Source organism: Dasypus novemcinctus, chromosome 28 (genome assembly GCF_030445035.2).
Source record: "Dasypus novemcinctus isolate mDasNov1 chromosome 28, mDasNov1.1.hap2, whole genome shotgun sequence".
Taxonomy (NCBI): Eukaryota; Metazoa; Chordata; class Mammalia; order Cingulata; family Dasypodidae; genus Dasypus; species Dasypus novemcinctus.
Window position 1 is genome coordinate 33,242,444 of NC_080700.1, and position 6,399 is coordinate 33,248,842.

The window sequence follows — 6,399 nt, forward strand, 5'->3', positions numbered from 1 at the left end:
GAGAAGGGGCAGGCCGGGTGTGCACGGTTCCGGGACACGGGCCAGGGGCAGGGCCCGCCGGACGCGGACAGGTGTAGCGGGCCTGGGGTCTTGGGCGCAGGCGCAGTGGGCGCGGGCCCCTGCGAGCCCCAGCCGGGTGAGGGTTGGTGCGTGGCTGCGAGCTGCAAGGAAAGGCTGGGTGGCCGCCGCCTGAGTGGCTGCCTGCGTGACTGCCTGCGTGGCTGCGCCGCCAGGAAAGGGCGCGCGCGGCTTGGGGCCGGGGGCCGGGGGCGGGCATTCCTGGCCGTGACGGCTGCGGGGAGCCCGGCTCGGGGCGGGCAAAAGGAGCGCGAGCGAGAGGGAGGGGGAGGCTGGTGGCAAAAGCCTACAGCACCCGGTATTCCCAGGCGGTCTCCCATCCAAGTACTAACCAGGCCCGACCCTGCTTAGCTTCCGAGATCAGACGAGATCGGGCGCGTTCAGGGTGGTATGGCCGTAGACGCCGGCTGCCGCCGCCGGCAGCCTCAAGAGCCCGCTGCGCGCCGCCGCGCCGCCAGCCGCCAGCCGCCAGCCTCCCGCTCCCGCCCCGCCCGGCCCCGCCCCGCCCCCGGAGGCTGAGGGCGGCCGCCTCCGGGCCGACCGTTCAGCCCGCCGCCGCCGCCGCCGCTGCCGCCCGCCGTTCCGGCCCGCCCCTGGCCTCGGGCCCCACCTGCCCCGCACGCCACTGGCTCCCGGGAGCCCCGCCGCTCGCCTGCCCACACGCCACCGGCCCCGGCCCCGGCCCCGCCCTCGGGCCCACGGCGCCGCCCGCGCGCCCCGACGGCTCAGTCCCCGGACGGCGCCCCGCCGACTCCCCACCGCCACGCGCACCCCCGTGGCCTGCCCGGCCCCCGACTCTCCCGCAGCGACCCGCCGCAGGCGCGAGCGCCGGCGCCTCCTGCCGGCCGGCCGGCCGGCCCTGCCCCACCGCCCGGCGCCGGGGCTCCCCGAAGCGCCTGCCACCCCGCCCACCCGGCGCCCCTCAGCCGGTACCGCCCCGGCCCAGGAGGCGGGGCCGGCCCCAGGCCCGGCCTGCCGCCCACGCGCCCGCTTGTCTCCGGTCCCCGGCCCCCGGCCCCCCACCCACACCTCACCCCGCACGCCTCTCCCCCCCCCCCCCCCCCCGGAGCTCGGACCCTGGGCCCTGGGCCGCCGCAGCGGGTCCCCGCGTCCAGACCTCGTGCTCCCGGCCGCGCGCGCCTGGCTCTGCCCTCGGCCGCCGGGGCCCGCCCTCAGGAGCCACGCCCACCCGGAGGGCGGGGGTCGCCCCGCACGCCGCCCGGCCTTCAGGCCACACAGCCGCGCCGTGCGCGGCAGCGGCCGCTCTCCCTCGGAGCGTCGGCCACGAGCCGGCTGTCGGATGCGGGCGGCCGCGCTGGCTGCAAACGCTCACCCAGGAGCCAGGTGGAGAGCGGCAGGTGGCCGGGTCGGGGCCAGGCTGTCCGGAGGCCTGCGCAGCTGGGGCCAGAGCACAGGCCCTGGGACCTGGCACCGGGGGCTGCCCAGCCGCAGCGGGAGGCCCCGAGGCGCACGCAGCGCAACCGCACCCGGGCCGCGGCGCTGGGCGGGGCCTCGGTCCCCACGCACCTGCGCCTGGCCCTGCCGGGCTGCCGGCACGGGCCTCTCGTCCCAGAGGCCCTGGGCCGCAGAGCTGGGGCCCCGGCCCGCTGCCCTGCCGCCCCGAGCCCCTCCAGGCGTCCCGGCCTCAGCCGGCTTAGGCCTCGCTGTCGCCAGCGCCTGCTGACGGCGGAGGTCGCCCAGCTCCCGCAGGTGCGCCTGGCGGGAGGCGAGGGCGACACGGCCGCCCGCTCGGCCAGGCCTTCCACAAGGCGCCTGGGCGCTTGCCGCCCGCCGGCGGGAGGGACCCTTGCAACCCGCGCCGCGCGCCCCGTGGGGGACATCTCCCTCGGGAGGCCGCTTCCTTCAGTTCTCCGGCTAGCGAGACCCGGCCTCGGCACACCTGCCCGCCGCCAGTGACGGCCTGGACCGCTGGGCCTCGGTCTCCCAGCCCCTAGCCCAACTGGACGTGGCGCCGGGCTGCCAGGACCAGCGCCTCTGCTCGCCGTGCCCTCGTGTGCCCTCGGGTCCCGAGCACACATCCTGGCCCTCGGGCCCTGCCGTCCCCCGGGGATAGAGGCCCCGGACTGCTGCTGGGGCCAGAGGGGCACGGGCCACAGGCCTCCCGGGCAGCGGACCGGCGAGTGTCCGCCGGGCAGGGCAGGGAGCTCTGGCCCCAGCGGGCCCGGGTGGCGGGTGCTGGTGCTTGGGCTGGACCCGGCGGGGAAGGCACCGGCCCGGGACCCGGGCTCAGCCACGTGGGAGCCCCGCTCAGCCAGGTGAGAGCCCGGCTCAGGCAGGTGGGACCCGGGCTCAGCCAGGTGGGTCCCGGGCGAGCCAGGTGGCCCCCGGGCTCAGCCAGGTGGCCCCCGGGCTCAGCCAGGTGGCCCCCGGTCTGCCTCCGCTGCCGGCGGCGGTGTGTCCAGGCGCCATGGGCTCTGAATGCCACCAGCCCCGTGCGGGAGGAGCGATGGCCCCGGGCCCGCGGGGCTTCTGTCCGTGCGTGCGTGCGTGCGCCTGCGTGCCTGCTTCGCGGGCTCCGGACCGTGTCCGTTGGTCGGCACAGGGGTACCGACCGCACTGGCTGAGGGAGAGCGAGCGCCGCCCGCTTTCCCGCTGCCCGAGGGGCCACGGGGCAGTGGGCGGCTGGTTGGGTGGGGCCTGTCCCCTGGGCTCAGGGGGCCACGGGAAGTCTGTGGCATGGGGCCCATCGGCGTGGTGCCAGGCGAGGCGGGGAAGGCGAGAAGGGGCAGGCCGGGTGTGCACGGTTCCGGGACACGGGCCAGGGGCAGGGCCCGCCGGACGCGGACAGGTGTAGCGGGCCTGGGGTCTTGGGCGCAGGCGCAGTGGGCGCGGGCCCCTGCGAGCCCCAGCCGGGTGAGGGTTGGTGCGTGGCTGCGAGCTGCAAGGAAAGGCTGGGTGGCCGCCGCCTGAGTGGCTGCCTGCGTGACTGCCTGCGTGGCTGCGCCGCCAGGAAAGGGCGCGCGCGGCTTGGGCCGGGGGCCGGGGGCGGGCATTCCTGGCCGTGACGGCTGCGGGGAGCCCGGCTCGGGGCGGGCAAAAGGAGCGCGAGCGAGAGGGAGGGGGAGGCTGGTGGCAAAAGCCTACAGCACCCGGTATTCCCAGGCGGTCTCCCATCCAAGTACTAACCAGGCCCGACCCTGCTTAGCTTCCGAGATCAGACGAGATCGGGCGCGTTCAGGGTGGTATGGCCGTAGACGCCGGCTGCCGCCGCCGGCAGCCTCAAGAGCCCGCTGCGCGCCGCCGCGCCGCCAGCCGCCAGCCGCCAGCCTCCCGCTCCCGCCCCGCCCGCCCCGCCCCGCCCCCGGAGGCTGAGGGCGGCCGCCTCCGGGCCGACCGTTCAGCCCGCCGCCGCCGCCGCCGCTGCCGCCCGCCGTTCCGGCCCGCCCCTGGCCTCGGGCCCCACCTGCCCCGCACGCCACTGGCTCCCGGGAGCCCCGCCGCTCGCCTGCCCACACGCCACCGGCCCCGGCCCCGCCCTCGGGCCCACGGCGCCGCCCGCGCGCCCCCGACGGCTCAGTCCCGGACGGCGCCCCGCCGACTCCCCACCGCCACGCGCACCCCCGTGGCCTGCCCGGCCCCCGACTCTCCCGCAGCGACCCGCCGCAGGCGCGAGCGCCGGCGCCTCCTGCCGGCCGGCCGGCCGGCCCTGCCCCACCGCCCGGCGCCGGGGCTCCCCGAAGCGCCTGCCACCCCGCCCACCCGGCGCCCCTCAGCCGGTACCGCCCCGGCCCAGGAGGCGGGGCCGGCCCCAGGCCCGGCCTGCCGCCCACGCGCCCGCTTGTCTCCGGTCCCCGGCCCCGGCCCCCCACCCACACCCTCACCCCGCACGCCTCTCCCCCCCCCCCCCCCCGGAGCTCGGACCCTGGGCCCTGGGCCGCCGCAGCGGGTCCCCGCGTCCAGACCTCGTGCTCCCGGCCGCGCGCGCCTGGCTCTGCCCTCGGCCGCCGGGGCCCGCCCCCAGGAGCCACGCCCACCCGGAGGGCGGGGGTCTGCCCGCACGCCGCCCGGCCTTCAGGCCACACAGCCGCGCCGTGCGCGGCAGCGGCCGCTCTCCCTCGGAGCGTCGGCCACGAGCCGGCTGTCGGATGCGGGCGGCCGCGCTGGCTGCAAACGCTCACCCAGGAGCCAGGTGGAGAGCGGCAGGTGGCCGGGTCGGGGCCAGGCTGTCCGGAGGCCTGCGCAGCTGGGGCCAGAGCACAGGCCCTGGGACCTGGCACCGGGGGCTGCCCAGCCGCAGCGGGAGGCCCCGAGGCGCACGCAGCGCAACCGCACCCGGGCCGCGGCGCTGGGCGGGGCCTCGGTCCCCACGCACCTGCGCCTGGGCCCTGCCGGGCTGCCGGCACGGGCCTCTCGTCCCAGAGGCCCTGGGCCGCAGAGCTGGGGCCCCGGCCCGCTGCCCTGCCGCCCGAGCCCCTCCAGGCGTCCCGGCCTCAGCCGGCTTAGGCCTCGCTGTCGCCAGCGCCTGCTGACGGCGGAGGTCGCCCAGCTCCCGCAGGTGCGCCTGGCGGGAGGCGAGGGCGACACGGCCGCCCGCTCGGCCAGGCCTTCCACAAGGCGCCTGGGCGCTTGCCGCCCGCCGGCGGGAGGGACCCTTGCAACCCGCGCCGCGCGCCCCGTGGGGGACATCTCCCTCGGGAGGCCGCTTCCTTCAGTTCTCCGGCTAGCGAGACCCGGCCTCGGCACACCTGCCCGCCGCCAGTGACGGCCTGGACCGCTGGGCCTCGGTCTCCCAGCCCCTAGCCCAACTGGACGTGGCGCCGGGCTGCCAGGACCAGCGCCTCTGCTCGCCGTGCCCTCGTGTGCCCTCGGGTCCCGAGCACACATCCTGGCCCTCGGCCCTGCCGTCCCCCCGGGGATAGAGGCCCCGGACTGCTGCTGGGGCCAGAGGGGCACGGGCCACAGGCCTCCCCGGGCAGCGGACCGGCGAGTGTCCGCCGGGCAGGGCAGGGAGCTCTGGCCCCAGCGGGCCCGGGTGGCGGGTGCTGGTGCTTGGGCTGGACCCGGCGGGGAAGGCACCGGCCCGGGACCCGGGCTCAGCCACGTGGGAGCCCCGCTCAGCCAGGTGAGAGCCCGGCTCAGGCAGGTGGGACCCGGGCTCAGCCAGGTGGGTCCCGGGCGAGCCAGGTGGCCCCCGGGCTCAGCCAGGTGGCCCCCGGGCTCAGCCAGGTGGCCCCCGGTCTGCCTCCGCTGCGGCGGCGGTGTGTCCAGGCGCCATGGGCTCTGAATGCCACCAGCCCCGTGCGGGAGGAGCGATGGGCCCCGGGCCCGCGGGGCTTCTGTCCGTGCGTGCGTGCGTGCGCCTGCGTGCCTGCTTCGCGGGCTCCGGACCGTGTCCCGTTGGTCGGCACAGGGGTACCGACCGCACTGGCTGAGGGAGAGCGAGCGCCGCCCGCTTTCCCCGCTGCCCGAGGGGCCACGGGGCAGTGGGCGGCTGGTTGGGTGGGGCTGTCCCCTGGGCTCAGGGGGCCACGGGAAGTCTGTGGCATGGGGCCCATCGGCGTGGTGCCAGGCGAGGCGGGGAAGGCGAGAAGGGGCAGGCCGGGTGTGCACGGTTCCGGGACACGGGCCAGGGGCAGGGCCCGCCGGACGCGGACAGGTGTAGCGGGCCTGGGGTCTTGGGCGCAGGCGCAGTGGGCGCGGGCCCCTGCGAGCCCCAGCCGGGTGAGGGTTGGTGCGTGGCTGCGAGCTGCAAGGAAAGGCTGGGTGGCCGCCGCCTGAGTGGCTGCCTGCGTGACTGCCTGCGTGGCTGCGCCGCCAGGAAAGGGCGCGCGCGGCTTGGGGCCGGGGGCCGGGGGCGGGCATTCCTGGCCGTGACGGCTGCGGGGAGCCCGGCTCGGGGCGGGCAAAAGGAGCGCGAGCGAGAGGGAGGGGGAGGCTGGTGGCAAAAGCCTACAGCACCCGGTATTCCCAGGCGGTCTCCCATCCAAGTACTAACCAGGCCCGACCCTGCTTAGCTTCCGAGATCAGACGAGATCGGGCGCGTTCAGGGTGGTATGGCCGTAGACGCCGGCTGCCGCCGCCGGCAGCCTCAGAGCCCGCTGCGCGCCGCCGCGCCGCAGCCGCCAGCCGCCAGCCTCCCGCTCCCGCCCCGCCCGGCCCCGCCCCGCCCCCGGAGGCTGAGGGCGGCCGCCTCCGGGCCGACCGTTCAGCCCGCCGCCGCCGCCGCCGCCCGCCGTTCCGGCCCGCCCCTGGCCTCGGGCCCCACCTGCCCCGCACGCCACTGGCTCCCGGGAGCCCCGCCGCTCGCCTGCCCACCACGCCACCGGCCCCGGCCCCGCCCTCGGGCCCACGGCGCCGCCC

The 6,399-nt window shown here is 78.9% G+C and overlaps 3 non-coding genes across 3 annotated transcripts; all 3 read right to left on the reverse strand.

Annotated features, from left to right (window-relative positions):
• Positions 1-361: 361 nt before the first annotated feature.
• On the reverse strand, positions 362-480 carry LOC131276489 (5S ribosomal RNA). Its single transcript, XR_009183961.1, has one exon. It is a non-coding gene; the product is annotated as a 5S ribosomal RNA (ribosomal RNA).
• Positions 481-3,176: 2,696 nt separating this feature from the next.
• LOC131276490 (5S ribosomal RNA) lies at positions 3,177-3,295 on the reverse strand. The gene has a single exon (XR_009183962.1). It is a non-coding gene; the product is annotated as a 5S ribosomal RNA (ribosomal RNA).
• A 2,690-nt stretch (positions 3,296-5,985) lies between these two features.
• Positions 5,986-6,104, reverse strand: LOC131276491 (5S ribosomal RNA). Its single transcript, XR_009183963.1, has one exon. It is a non-coding gene; the product is annotated as a 5S ribosomal RNA (ribosomal RNA).
• Positions 6,105-6,399: the final 295 nt, after the last annotated feature.